We start from the raw sequence: 14,395 nt of genomic DNA, 5'->3' as shown, positions 1-14,395 counted from the left end.
AGTCTTCCAACTGGAGGGAATTAATAGTTTTCAGCAGGCATGCTTGCATTTCTTTCCTGAGTTATTGTAGCAGGTCACGGTCTTCAGAGATGGATCTACATATAACAACAGTGTATTTGGAGGGAGCGAGAATGCATGTGTTGACCATATAAACTGGGTGGGTACTTGTTCGAAGTTCATAGACATAGAAGACAGTTGCGAGTGAAGCGCTAATTACTTTCTGGCCATAACATTTCCTTTCAGGCTGAAACAGAATAACCAGTGGTGCGGTTTTCATGTAACTCGGATTATACAGCGGTGCAAATCCCGAGCACAGCTGCCTGGCAAAATCAGGTGGAACATGTGGCCTGTTATTAGCCCAGTAAAGGGGAGAACGTGTAGACAGGTGTGATAACTGTGTATCTTACACGTTGTTTCCCATTATTGGGACACTATCTCGTAACTGCATGGAAATGATGGAGTGATACCATATAGACACAGCAATTAAAGAGGCAAAATTAACACCCGGCAAAATTCGGCCAGTCCATTAATCTTAATAACCATTTCAGATATGTTTCTGTAACCAGAAGGATCGGACTGGGGATCAAAACAAAAATGGTCACCTTAGCTTAAAAAGTGCCGTTCACATTGGCAACTAGGGGACATTTTGCTCTTGTTAATGCATGCTGCAGTGTATGGGAGACGAAATGCATTTGCATCCATATGATAATATCGAGGAAAATGAACAGTAAAAACCAGCTCAACAGACCGTGTAACAGGTCCACAGACAGCCAAAACAATTAACCACACAATAACCAGTCTAACACGCCCTTCTGGCACTGCCACATTGCACTATGAGCCTTCCAAAATTAAGTGCATTGAAGTATGTCCTGTTTGACAACCAGTAACACAGCCCCTTCCCGCCAAGAAGCGGCATCTTTCCTCATTTTAGGCAAACATGGGATTTCCCAGTACAATAGCTCACCTGTTCCCCTTTGTCTTCACAGGTAACTGACTTCCCCCTTGGAGCGTGAGAGGGCCGTGTTTTCCCTGCCAGGATGCACCGGTGCGGAAGAAACCATTCCACTCAAGAGAAAGGCATGTCCCCTATGAAAAAGCCCTTTGTGGGATGACCTCACCGGTTTGACAGAGTATTTTAGAAACTTTTTTGCGAATTGCACAAGAGGAAATTATTGATGTCTCATTCCTCCAGTGTCTAGTCAGAAGTCTTGCATGTCTCAGTTTTGGTATCTACTTGTTGGGTTGGTGGCGGGGAGCAGTTTGGCTGCCGAGCACCTAACATGGTGACCACGAATTTGAGGACTTTCTTCAATTGTTCTCCGGTTATTTAGACACAGAGGTGCTGAGACTTTCAGTTGCCACTTCACAGTTTGGATGCAGCTTCTTCTTCCAGGTGAATTGTAAGAATCCGGGTACGTACGTTTTTGCTTTTAAAAATATATTTCAGTTGTGATGTGTTCGATTTGTGGTTTCTAGAGTAAAGGAGGCTGCAGTAGAAACCCAAACAGTTCAAAGATGACCGTTTCAGTGATAATGATAGAGGAGGGTACCTGCAATATAGCCAGAACCTTTGTGTCTTACGTTCAAACAATTCAAATCGATTACGTGAAGTGAAAAATATACAGATATATTTGATGTTTTTTTGTGGAGCTTGAACGAGAACCAGGCAGAAGAGTGGCAGAGCTTTACATTCCATAATGATGATTATTTTCAGACTTGTGCAGTAGCTTAGTAGTTTTCATTATTGTCTGGGAAAAATATAATTTTCTAGATATTTTTTATAAAATTGCCAAAAGGGGAATTCATATTGATCAGGTTCAGTGTTGGGCTATCCTTTGGGGCCAGTCTGCAATCTGGTACTGCCATATGGGCTAGCTTGAACGTGCCAGTTTGTGGACTATTTCTTTTTTGTTCGAATTGGCCTTGACAGGCCCAAAAGAATAAGAAAAACAGCCTCCACCTCTCCTAACTCTTCTCTTCACAGATCTCTTCTACATCCCAGCAGATCTCAAACATGTAGGTGTGAAATACTTTCATTGTTGGTTTGGGGGTAGGGGGTCCGGCGCTTGAACCCTTCTCAAGCAACAGCTGCAATCCTTGCCATGATGAACCAAAAAAGTCAGTTAATTAGCCTGTGCTTAACCCTCTGGAAGCCTGACACAAAAGCAGTCAGGCTTAACTTAGAGGTAATGTTTAAATAATTTATGCAGCTCATAACCAGTATTAAAGTGCAAACACAACACATGAAAAATACCATAGCAATTTTGAAAAATAGTGTAAAATGTAATAAATGATTTGACACCAAAACAAAATAAATCCAATCAGAAGAAAATAGATATGCAAAGTCACAAGCTCAGGCCAAAAGCGATGGAGCGCGGTCCGAACAGGGACCAGGTTAATCCCCCTGAAAAGAGACCTTCTCAATCTCCAGCATGAAGAGTGCAGTTCACGGTGGAAGAGGCTGTGATGAGCAGGGTGAGCATTGTGGATGGTTGTCACTGTTTTCCCTAGACACCAAACATGACCTCCCTATCTCCTCCAAAACAAAAGTTAGCACTTATTAAATGTAATAAGGTAACCCAAAGTTGTCCTAAGGGAGTGATTGGCCTCACTGTGGTGAAAAACAAATTTGTGAGTTGTCATTACCAGGGCATGTAAAACTTAGAAGTACACGTCCAACGTTTTATGTGCAATGCACCCTGACCTCTGGCCAGTTCAGGTCCGACCTTGGGGCTGACTTATCGGTATTAAAAAATAAGTTTTATGCCTTGCAAAAGATTTATTTTACCAGGTCGAAATGGCAGTTTAAAACTGCCTACAAACTATAGTGGAAGACAGGAGACATGCTTATAACGGTTGCTTAAATGGCTGACACAATAAGTGCTATAGGCTTACTAGTAGCATTTAACTTACAGGCCTTGGTTACATGTAGTACAACAATAAACAATACACATAGTTCTCAACCTTCTAGAAACTCTTAGAAATCAATAACAGCTAATGCAAAATAACGTAGTCAGATTTTAGATTGCATACTGAAAATATATTGACATAAGCTTGATAATCACATTTCAAGAACATAATAATATAAACAAAATATGCCTCATAGTAATCACACACTTTCCGCATTTTACTAGTACGTTATCACCTTTTGATTATTTTACAGGCACATGTAGCTCAAATGGGGGAATACCCAGAATACAAAAAACACCCTGTTCATAACATATGCCATGTTGAAGGAAAATAAGTGAAGAAATTTCGATAGAGAGACAAAGAGAAGGCAAGAATGAGAGAGAAAGAGAGAAAGAGAGAGAGAGAGAGAGAGAGAGAGCTCTGTTTACCAGCTGGGTCAACAATTCTCAAATTTGGAAGAGGGCAGAGCCAGTGTTGCTAATGATTTAGCACACTGTAAACACCTTGAGCAGTATACTATATTGGCCATGCCCTAACTGGAAAACAAAGTAGAGATTTCTGAAAATTCTGAGAGGGCGTCCCTCTTCAAAATACTAGCTGTGCAGTCTCCTGCTGAAGATGTGGATTTGAAACAACTTGTTAGTGAATTTCCTCAAAGTGAGACAACTGTCTCTGGGTTTGATGTTGTTGTGGAGTCAATTAGTGTAGCTAGCAGTGCCATATTAAATCCGGTGGAGGCCCATAGGCAGTCAACATTTTGCCACCCCCTCACAAATTATCTCCTAATACCCAATGCCCCGGATTTATTTACAAATTGACAACTGCCAGTAGATGAGCTTTTAAGAGACAAACTTATGTGAATCTGATGTCTCTGGTTTATGTACTTTAAGTTGAATTTTGATGCATTGTACCAGGGCCCCTAAAGGGAGTGGAGCCCATAGGCTAGTGTCTACTTTGCCTATTTGGTAATCTGGAACTGATAGCTAGATTAAACATGAGGGCCCTTTTGGCATGCCCGAGAAACTGTGGTTTCTAAAAATGTAAAGAGAGAAATTGTGACAAAGGCAGCAGCTAGGAAGGGTGATCTTCTGTTGTTGGGGTCTAGATTCCATGTATCTCCAGACCTGATGAAGACTCTTGCAAGAAATATCTCTTTTCTCTTGATTGGGAGAGTTCATAGAGAGGTATAAAAAGGGGAGTGGCCTCGGACCACCTCTCTGCAACGCAGCCCTGTAACGCTTACTGGAGGTTCCTGGTGGGCTAGTTGGCCCCCAGGGACCCTCAGGATTCAAGGGGACTTAATCCCCCAATTTAAAACGTGCCACAGGGTGCGTTTGCACACTTGTCACATCAGGCCCCTCCCCCTCCTTGCACCACTGTGCAAACGTGCCCAGTGGTGCATTTTAGGTTGGGGGATTTATTCCCCTTCAATCCTGAGGGTCCCTGGGGATGCGTTGCGGAGAGGTGGTCCGAGGCCACGCCCCTTTTTACACCTCTCTGCAACGCAGCTCTGTGATGCTTACTGGAGGTACCTGGTGGGCTAGTTGGCCCCGAGGGACCCTCAGGGTTAAAGGGGACTTAATCCCCCAACTTATTACGCGCCATGGGGGGCATTTGCACACTTGTCACATCAGGCCCCACCCCCTCTCTTCAACACTTTGCAAACGGGCCCTCTGGCATGTTGTAAGTTGGGGGATTAAGTCCCCTTGAATTCTGAATGTCCCTGGGGGCCAACTAGCCCACCAGGTTCCTCCAGTAAATGCCACAGAGCTGCGTTGCAGAGAGGTGTAAAAGGGGCGTGGCCTTGGAACACCTCTCTGCAAAGCAGCTCTGTGTCGCTTACCTGGTGGGCTAGTTGGACCCTAGGGACCCTCAGGATTTAAGGGGACTCAATCCCCCAATTTACAATGTACTAGGGGGTATGTTTGCACAGTGGTGCAGGGAGGGGGCGGGGCCTAATATAAGAAGTTAGAAATCCTGCTGTGTGGGACCTACTGGTGGTAATAAAAGGGATAGTTGGCCACCAAGGTTTACGTTGGGGGCTAACTACTCCTCCTGTTACCGCCAGTAAATCCCACACAGTGGGATTGCTAAGAGGTATTTCGGAGGCCACGCTCACCTTTCTCCACCACTATGGAAACGTGACTGGTATGTTATAGTTAGAAATTAGCATTGAAAAAACCTTTGAAATTCACTAAAAAAAACATAGGTTTCAGGGACGTTATAGTTAGAAATTAGCATTTAAAAAACCATTGAAATTCACTGAATAAACCATAGGTTTCAGGCACGTTATAGTTAGAAATTAGCATCATCACTGATGTCATTTGAGATGTCATCAGTGATGTCATCAGTGATGTCACAGACCATGTCATGATTGATGTAATATGTGACATCATCAGCAGTGCGTTGCGGGGGCGCGAGTTATAGTTAGCTGAACTAACTATAACAGCAGAATATATATATATATAAATATAAATATATATATATATATATATATATATATTCACTGAAAAAAACATAGGTTTCAGGCACGTTATAGTTAGGAATTAGCATTTAAAAAACCTTAGAAATTCACTGAAAAAACCATAGGTTTCAGGGGTGTTATAGTTAGCTGGACTTTTCACTTGTACAACACCATTGAAATTCCCCCGTTATAGTTAGTTCAGCTAACTATAACTCGCGCGCCCGCAATGCACTGCTGATGACGTCACATATTACATCACTCATGACATGGTCAGTGACATCACTCATGACATCACTGATGACATCTCAAATGACATCACTGATGACATCACTGATGACATCATCCAGTGAATGTGTGTTTTTCTGAAAATTACATATGTTTTATATATGTATAACTCAAGGTCTATGGAAGAATAAATGGGTATATAAGTGTCTAAATGGATGATTTGTTTTTGAAAAATTGATTGTATAACTGACCGATTAAGTGTATCTTAGTGAATACATGGCTTAGTGAGTAATGTTTAAATATGTAAATATCTGTATCAGTCTTTCACTTTGTGTATAAATGGCTGCATGGGTTGGTGAGTAGATACATGAGTGTTTATATAGGTTATTAGTTGGTTTTTTGAGTATCAGTCTGAGTGTCTGAGTGTCTGTATGGTTCGGTGGGGGGTATTACGTAGTGCATCGGTGCATGAGTGAGTGACTCATGTTTGTATGTGTTGAAGACAGCATTTGTGCAGGACTGTATGGGTAGATGAGTGTGTTAGTGAGTGAATGACTGTCTCAATAGTGTCTTTATGAGTAACTACATATGTTTTAAACTAGTATATGTGACTATTGGTGTATATAAGTGAGTATATGTGAGAGTGAGAGATTGAAAGCGTTCCTGTATGAATAAGTATGTGTTTCTATAAGTGATTGTTTAAAAGACTAAGTATGTGTAAGTTTCTGTAGAAGTAAGTGTGGTGGTGTGTGTATAACTGTATATGCAAGTAAATGGATGTTTGATTCTTTATTAGCACGAGTGACTATGTGTGGGAGTAACTCTATGGATGAGTGGTGTTGTGTAACAGGATGTATAGGTGTATGAGTACATATGAGGAGGGAGTACATGTATGAGTGACTGTATAGGACTGTTGGTGAATGAGTGGCTGTGTACGCGGATCTTAGAATTACTGAATGTTGTTGTAACTGGTATTGGTATGTCCATTGTTTTGAAAATTTTAGTTTCTATTTTTGAATGTGTGTATTAAAGGTTATATTAGGGGGAGAGGAGGTCTGTCACTCAATCACAAGGATGATGTCATCAGTGATGTCATTTGAGATGTCATCAGTGATGTCATGAGTGATGTCACTGACCATGTCATAAGTGATGTAATATGTGACGTCATCAGCAGTGCATTGCGGGCGCGCGAGTTATAGTTAGCTGAACTAACTATAACGGGGGAATTTCAATGGTTTTGTACAAGTGAAAAGTCCAGCTAACCATAACACCCCTGAAACCTATGGTTTTTTCAGTGAATTTCTAAGGTTTTGTAAATGCTAATTCCTAACTATAACGTGCCTGAAACCTATGGTTTTTTCAGTGAATTTCAAAGGTTTTTTAAATGCTAATTTCTAACTATGCCTACAGAGATAGGACATGTGAAGAAAGAAGAAAAAACGCACACAAAGAAAAAAAAGAAATGCAGAAAGAAGCAACAGATGTCCTCAAAGACAAAGAAAAGTGCAGGAAGAAGGATAACATGCAGAAAGAACAAACAGAAGAGCAGAAAGAAGCCTTGTTGCAAAATCATCCTGTACCCTCAACTTTTTCAGACGGATAGTGGTGGTAACTGAGTCTGACTAACCACTCATAGAGCCAGTACTATGTTAAAAGACACTCAGAATACAGTGAAAACACCTACATACACTAGGGAACACTATGAGTTGGGGTCCCCCTGTGATTAGCATGACCTCCTCTGTAAGCCCCTAGTATATAATAGGGCAGGGGATTAAAACTACCTCTTAAAATGCGCCACAGGGCTTGTTTGCACACGTTAACTCAGGCCCGTACCCTCCCTTCACCACTGTGTAATCAGGCCCTGTGGCCGTTTTTAGTTGGGAGATTAAGCTCATTTGAATCCTGATTGTCCCTACGGTCCAACTAGCCCACTAGGTACCTCCAGTAAGCGTCACAGAGCTACGTTGCAGAGAGGTGTAAAAAGTGGCACGGCCTGGACCACCTCTCAGCAATGCAGCTCAGTGGCGCTTCCTGGAAGCACCTGGTGGGCTAGTTAGCCCCCAGGGACCCTCAGAATTGAAGGGGAATTATTTCCCCAACTTAAAACGTGCCATAGGGCGTGTTTACACACGTCACCTCAGGCCCCGTCCCCTCCCTTCCCCACTGTGTAAACACGCCCTGGGCCATTTTTTAAGTTGGGAGATCAAGTCCCCTTGAATCCAGAGGGTTCCTAGGGGCAAAATAGCCCACTGGGTACGTACAGTAAGCGCCATTGCAGAGAGGTTAAAAAGGGGCACGGCCTGCACCACCTCTCTGCAACGCAGAGCAGTGGCGCTTACTGGAAGCACCTGGTGGGCTAGTTGGCCCCCAGGGTCCCTCAGGATTGAAAGGGAATTATTTCCCCAACTTAAAACATGCCATAGGGCGTGTTTACACACGTCACCTCAGGCCCCGTCCCCTCCCTTCCCCACTGTGTAAACACGCCCTGGGCCGTTTTTTAAGTTGGGAGATCAAGTCCCCTTGAATCCAGAGGGTTCCTAGGGGCAAAATAGCCCACTAGGTACGAACAGTAAGCGCCATTGCAGAGAGGTTAAAAAGGGGCACGGCCTGCACCACCTCTCTGCAACGCAGAGCAGTGGCGCTTACTGAAAGCACCTGGTGGGCTAGTTGGCCCCCAGGGTCCCTCAGGATTGAAAGGGAATTATTTCCCCAACTTAAAACGTGCCACAGGGCGTGTTTGCACACGTCACCTCAGGTCCCGTCCCCTCCCTTCACCACTGTGTAAACGCGCCCTGTGGCCGTTCTAAGTTGAGAGATTAAGTCCCCTTGAATCCTAAGGGTCCCTAGGGTCAAACTAGCCCACTAGGTACCTCCAGTAAGCGCCACAGAGCTGCATTGCATAGAGGTGTAAAAAGGGGCGTGGCCTCAGAACACCTGTCTGCAACGCAGCTCCCTGGCGCATACTGGAGATACCTGTTGGGCTAGTTGGCCCTCAGGGACCCTCAGTATTGAAGGGGAATTAATTCCCCAACTTACAACTGGCCAGGGGGCGCGCTTGCAGAGTGCTGCAAGGAGGGGGCGTGGCCTCCGGCGCGATGCCGGTCTTTTATTTATTTTATTTTTTTAAGAAGGAGGGCTGTGTGGCCCCCTTCTTTTTCTAACCTATTGGCCCTGGGGACCCCATCCCCCAGGGCCTGCATCCTAATTTTTTTTGTTGAAAAAAAATAATTTGGCCCTCCCAAGGCCTTAATCGGCCCCGGGGACTCCATTTTCCTTTTTTAATTCTTTAGGAGGGAGGCTGCGTTGCCCCCCACCTCAGGCCACTTATGGCTCCGGGGACCCCATTCCCCGGGGCTGGCCTTTGTTTTTTATTATTTTTAAAAATATATATATTTATAGAAACATCTAGAACATGCTGGACAAACCATATGCACCTATCACCATGACGATTTGCGTGATATTCATTAAAAGTCGACTATGCATACAATGAATCCACGTGGAATGTATTTACACCGCTAGTGAAGCTCTGTGTGTCTGACGCCCTACAGAGCCTAATCCCGGCACCCCCAACGGTGGGTACTCTCCAAGTAGACACCCTTGTTGTTTATTTATACAAACTTGGGTAGCTATTGACTGGCACATTTAATACACACGCACACGAAGGCATTCAAAGGGGATTCGACAAAAATTCGACCACACTATGCAAGAAACCCCCCTCATGGTTAATAAAACACACATCCACCGCCGGATGTGTAATACTTTTTATTTCACTCTTTGGAAAGGAGACGAACCTCACTTGAGAGTCACAGCGTGCTCCTGCCTGAGCCCAATGCTGTGTCACACCCACCAGTGCCCGCCGAGTGCCACACACCTCTGTGTTGTATTCCACCAGCTAGTGCGTATGCTATGACACTCTCTAGCCCATGTGCACTGTAACACCACCCCGTGAATATGTCATGCCACACTTACCTTCGCACGGGTTATATTGCCCCATCTAACATGCCTTCCTCGATGCCTATGTTATAACGCACAGTGCTATGCCATACATATTACAATCTGGGATCCATATCTTTGTCACAGTGCATATGCAACGTTACACTCCCCAGCACAAATTTTATATTACAACTTTAGAGACTAGTTAGGTTACACAACACTGCCCTGTGCATATTACACTCCAAGGCGCATATCGCATAGCATGCGCTAGTGCCTGTGCTATCTCACGCTCTCCAATGAATCTGTCATTGCGCACAATGTATTGCATATTATATTTCATGCCCCGGTTCATCTTATATCACACTTTTTGGTGCATAGTTTATACCATATACTATATCTAGTTTTCACTTTCAATCGTGCTCTCAGGTCTATGTTCTATATAACAATGCGTCAACCTACCCTTTTCACGGGCATTACATTTTGCGATGGGGGGTGGAGGGACAGCGGGTGTTTCTGCCAAGTGAGCCCGGAGTCACAGTCACAAACGTCCTCTTCTTCCTGAATAAAAGTGAGAATATGCTGCATACTTGTTCATATTTTAAGTAGTTCACACAGGCACACATTTTAAAAACAATAAAAGTTCCTAATACCCACCTTCTCTGAACAGTTAGCTTGCTGCCCCATCCACCTCCTCCCTATCCTCTGTTGTCTGAATCCATGGACTAGCCTCCTCCCTCCTGCCATGCATGGTCTGATGTGCTGCCACTGCCCTCCATTTAGCATGATGTACCAGTCCACTCCTCCTGCCCTCCATTGCCCAATTCTATGGCCCATCATTGACCTCTTGCTTAGCCTCTGTGCTTAGCTTGCTGTCCCTATTCTCCTTCCCCCTGCCCTCTGATGTCTTTGTGCATGCCCCTGCTCCATCCTTTTTACCCACCATGTTCCATGGACCTGCCACTCCTATCTACTCTGAGTGTTCTGTTGAGCTGCCACTCCCCTCCCACCTGCCTAGCATTGTCAGATGACTGTAACCTGTCCCTGCCACCTCCACCCTGCCTGTCCACATGCCATGCCCCTATCCCCTTCCTCCAGTCCTCCATGGTCCATTTTACCGCCACACCCTTCTTCTGCCCTCCCTGGTCTGTTGTGCTGCAACTGCTCCTCCTGCCTGCCCCGCGCAGTCTGTTGTGAGGCCCCTTCCCCTGAACTCTCTTGTCTGTGCCCAGGTCCTGACCCTCCCTTCTATCCTCCATGGTCCTTTGTGCATGCCCCTGCACCCTCCTTCTTGCCCATCATAGCCATTGTGCTGCCACTAACCCTCCCGCTTGCCATGCATGGTCTTCTGTGCTGCCATGGCCCCTCCCACATTCCCTGTGTGGTCAGCTAGCTGCCCCTGACCCCCTCCCACCTTCCCTCCATGGTCTGTGTGTATGCCATCAAAGTCTCATTATTGCTTTCCATGGTGTGTCTTGTTTCTAGTGCCCATCCTGCCTGACCTCCATGGTCATCTTGCTGCTCCTGCCCTGCCCCCTTGCCCCCAGCCCTCTGGTTCCATGTGCAGACCCCTATTCCCTCCCTCCTTGCTTGTCTGTTCCATTGTAATGCCCCTGATCCGTCCCTCCTGACCTTTATGGTCTGTTATGCTGCAGCTTTCTCTCCTGTCTGTCCATTATGGTCAGCTAGCTACCATTGCCTCTTTCCCCTCTGTTCTCTGTTGTCCATGTGCATGGTCCTGTTCCCTTCCTACTGCTTTCTATGGATTGTTGTGCTGCACTTCCGTCCCGCATGCCCAGTATGGTGTATTGTGCAGCTGCAAACCCTGATGCCTGCCCTGTAGGGTCAGTTTGGTGCACCTCTCCATGTCCCTCCTGTCATCTGTTATCCGAGTCCATGTCCCTACCCCAATTCCTCCTGCCTACCATGATCCAATGTACCATACTTGCGAACATTTTGAACTTGGTAAGAGGGAGATTTTGAAAAAAAACTGGGGTATTGATTTTCCCCTTTGAGTTACATTGAAAAAGAGGAGATTGTAGACAGGAGACAGATCAAATAAAGCCCATTTGAGCTTAAAAACATTGGACGTTTCCTGGCTGAAACGGGTCTGTTGGCATGTATGGTTGTACTACCACTGCCTCTTCCTTCTGCCCACAATGGTCTATTATATTGCCACAGCCTCTCTTGCCAGTCCTGTATTGTTGGTTTGTTGCCCCTGCCCCCCTTTCCACTGCCCTCCATAGTCTGTTGTGCTGCCACTGCCCTTCCTGCCTGCCCAGTGTGGTCAAATTGTTGCCTCTGCACTCTCCTACCTGCTTTCAATTTTCAGAGTCCGTGCCCCTGGCCTCTGCCTCTCAACAGTATCCCAATGAATAACTAGATTGCTAACATTCTATATTTATTACAAAAGTGTGCAACGCCTGACGTCATCTTGATGTAATCAAAACTGTAATACCTAGAGCATTCCCTTTAGAAATTACATATATGAGAGGGTCTTATTTGCATCAAAATTATGGTTAGTGCTCTAAAAAACTAAAATGAGGTCATATTTTCTGAGTTTTCAAATAGCGACAAAGAACTTTTAGATTATTTGTAATCTTTATGTATTTTTATCCAGTTGACCACTTGATTAAATGTTGCACCTAGGGGAGAGGATGTGGTGTTACTTCCAGAGCTGCAGACTTTGCAACTGGGGAACCAGGTTGGAGTTTCTGCTTCAGCTCAACATTCTGTGATTCTGGTCATGTCACTTAATCTCCCCATGTCTACAACCAAAATGAATTTGATCTTGTGTGATGTAACCAATGCTCATGTAAAGCTCTCCAATACCTGACAAGTCTGCACTATATAAAACTGCAAATACACAAAAAATAAGTGTTTTGCACACTTCTGTCATTGGGCTACATGTGGGCTACATCTGGGTGATATTTGTGCTGCATTTGGGCTCTTTTGTCTCTTGTGGCCATCTTGGGAGATTTATTTGTTATGAAGTTTCCTTATTTCCTCATTTACTGCAGTCTCCTCAGTAGGAAATGCTTTCAGTTTTTTACTTTGATTCCATCAAGAAGGTATACAGATATGTCACACATTTGCCATAAATTCTGAATGTTAGCATTCTAATTGCTCATTAGATCACTGTAGTAAAGCTACTGCGCACCACGAAAGTCTGCTGCTGGTATTAAAAGTGCATGTTTCAGTCTGCATATCAGAATTTTTTAATGAAATAGAGGAGGATTTGAGAAGGCACTCAAAATGTGCCCTAATTTTTCCTTCTTCAGCACTAATCATAATTTCTATGGCACAATGAACCCCCTCATTGTGTTCCTTTTTAAATTAAATGTTTTAAATGTTACCAGTTTATTCCAATCAAGATGGCTTCAGGTGTGCCATACTTTTGTCATAAGTAAGAATGTTAGCACTCTAGTTGTTCGTTAGAACACTCTGGGACATTCTGTCATTGGGCTATACTTGGGCTACATCTGGGTGATATTTGGGCTACATTTGGGCTCTTTTGTCTCTGGTAGCCATATTAGGAGATTTATTTGTTATGAAGTTTCCTAATTCCCTCATTTACTGCAGTCTCCTCAGTAGGAAATACTTTCAGTTTTTTACTTTGGTTCCATCAAGAAGGCATTCAGATGTGTCACACATTTTCCATAAATTCTGAATGTTAGCACTCTAGTTGCTCATTAGATCACTGTAGTAAAGCTACTGCTCCCCAGGGAAGTCTGCTGCTGGTATTCAAAGTGCATGTTTCAGTCTGCATGTCAGAGTTTTTTTATGAAATAGAAGAGGATTTGAGAAGTCAAAATGTGCCCTAATTTTTCTTTCTGCAGCACTAATCTTACTTTCTATGGCAAGATGAACCCCCTCATTTTGTTCCTTTGTAAATTAAATGTTTTGAGTGTTACCACTTTATTCCAATCAAGATGGCTTCAGGTGTGCCATACTTTTGTCATAAGTAAGACTGATAGTGCTCTAGTTGTTTGTTAGAACACTCTGGGACATTCTGTCATTGGGCTATACTTGGGCTACATCTGGGTGATATTTGGGCAACATTTGGGCTCTTTTGTCTCTGGTGGCCATTTTGTGAGACATATTTGTTATGAAGTTTCCTAATTTACTACAGTCTCCTCAGAAGGAAATATTTTCAGTTTTTTACTTTGATTCCATCAAGAAGGCATTCAGATGTGTCACACATTTGCCATAAATTCAGAATGTTAGCACTCTAGTTGCTTATTAGATCACTGTAGTAAAGCTACTGCTCACCAGGAAAGTCTGCTGCTGGTATTGAAAGTGCATGTTTCATTCTGCATATCAGAATTTTTTAATGAAATAGAAGAGGATTTGAGAAGTCACTCAAAATGTGCCCTATTTTTTCTTTCTGCAGCACTAATCATACTTTCTATGGCAAAATGAACCCCCTCATTTTGTTCCTTTTTAAATTAAATGTTTTAAGAGTTACCACTTTATTCCAATCAAGATGGCTTCAGGTGTGCAATACGTTTGTCATAAGTAGGACTGTTAGCGCTCTAGTTGTTCTTTAGAACACTCTGGGAAGCTGCAGTAGAACACAAAGGAATCAACTGACAGTCTCTACCCTTGTTGGATGTACATGGTTTACTGAGAATGTCAGACTTCATTCTCACATGACTGAGAAAGATAATGTGTATTTACAGAAAATATGCTCTCAGTTTAGCTTATAGATCACCTTAAAAACCTGTGAGAGAAAAGCATGAGAAAATAGTTTTCTCTCAAACATGATTTATGATATCACAGCAGAAGGCTTTTTCATATGGTAAAATCACCTTAGAACACACCACAATTCCTAAAATGAGTATGGTACCATCAACAAATGAGGTT

General features: G+C 43.7%; 1 long non-coding RNA gene across 1 annotated transcript in view; it reads left to right on the top strand.

Moving 5' to 3' along the window:
* The first annotated feature begins 1,291 nt into the window (after positions 1-1,291).
* LOC146856148 (uncharacterized) overlaps positions 1,292-14,395 on the top strand; it is a 260,681-nt gene continuing 247,577 nt past the window's right edge. Inside the window, exon 1 of the long non-coding RNA XR_014981440.1 lies at positions 1,292-1,412. This is a non-coding gene — a long non-coding RNA (uncharacterized LOC146856148). The remainder of the gene's footprint in view (positions 1,413-14,395) is intronic.

This window comes from Triturus cristatus, chromosome 4_1, assembly GCF_964204655.1.
Source record: "Triturus cristatus chromosome 4_1, aTriCri1.1, whole genome shotgun sequence".
Lineage (NCBI taxonomy): Eukaryota > Metazoa > Chordata > Amphibia > Caudata > Salamandridae > Triturus > Triturus cristatus.
This window is presented reverse-complemented; position numbering and strand designations above follow the sequence as displayed.